We start from the raw sequence: 1,211 nt of genomic DNA on the forward strand, positions 1-1,211 counted from the left end.
TCGGTCGGCAAGTCTTGTCTTCTTCTCAGATTCGCTGTACGTTTCATTACCTCCCCAATTTTGATTTAATTTCTGTTTATTTCAAGTAATTTTGGTGGATAGAGGGGTTCTGCATGCCTAATTGAGTGCATTATGTTATGGATCAAGATTTTGAGGAATAAGAAATGTAATCCATTTATAATGGCCAATGGGTGTTGCGAAAAGTTATTTTATGGAATTGAAATGAGCAATTAGACCATCGGATTATGTGTGTTATTTGTGGTTTTAGATAGAATGATCACTGTTATTGCCAAATATATATCGTTGGATCAATGTGTTCAGGATGATTCGTACGTGGACAGCTACATTAGTACCATTGGAGTTGATTTTGTAAGTTATAGCTCCAAACCTTTCCGAGTAGTCAGTGTAGCTTCTTTTCGTACAAGGGAGTTAACTTTATCATGTTGTGGGCTCTAAATGCAGAAAATCAGGACAATCGAGTTGGATGGAAAGACTATCAAACTGCAAATTGTGAGTTAATCTTACTTGAGACCGCGTTAAATCATATGTAGATAATAGCACGTGATCTTTTTTATCCTTTTGAGTTTGTGTTTGTGAAATTGCGGTTTGTGGATTCGAGTTGTTTCATACATATAGTGTTCAGAGTCTTATGATTTGAGTTGTTTCTTATTTTTTTGATCACTTTCTTCAATTGAAAAGTTTTAGCTGTTAGCACAGTATTTATGTAGCTTCTTCTATGCAATCCATAGAAGTGGAAACTCTTGTAATTGTGAGTTATGCCTGATGATTTAAATGAGCTACTCTGATGTATTAAAATTCTCTCACAACCTTTTTTTGAGAGGTGAATATTTCATTAAATGATCACCAAGGGGGTTGCTTGTCTTTAAAAAAACGCAGTTTATACACCTATTTTTAATTTGCGGATAATCTAAGAAGCAAGGTGATTTTGCTGAAACCTAAAAAGAGAATCAGATTTTCTTCAATAGAAAAATTCCAAGCTTTGCTCTCATATGTCCGATAGTACAGTGATTGTACTTTTTCAACAGTGTGATCTGTTCTATGTGGTGCTATACTAATGTTACCACTGTAATCATGAATGAAAAAGAGTAGTATACTTAATACCTAATGGTTTGTTTTTTTAAATGTATTTCAAGTGGGATACTGCAGGCCAGGAGCGGTTTCGGACTATTACTAGCAGTTACTATCGAGGA

At 34.7% G+C, this 1,211-nt stretch overlaps 1 long non-coding RNA gene across 1 annotated transcript; it reads left to right on the plus strand.

Annotated features, from left to right (window-relative positions):
- LOC140965470 (uncharacterized) lies at positions 1-1,211 on the plus strand. Its single transcript, XR_012173090.1, has 4 exons — positions 1-36; positions 322-369; positions 463-510; positions 1,155-1,211. It is a non-coding gene; the product is annotated as an uncharacterized lncRNA (long non-coding RNA).

Source organism: Primulina huaijiensis, unplaced genomic scaffold (genome assembly GCF_012295235.1).
Source record: "Primulina huaijiensis isolate GDHJ02 unplaced genomic scaffold, ASM1229523v2 C13226896, whole genome shotgun sequence".
Lineage (NCBI taxonomy): Eukaryota > Viridiplantae > Streptophyta > Magnoliopsida > Lamiales > Gesneriaceae > Primulina > Primulina huaijiensis.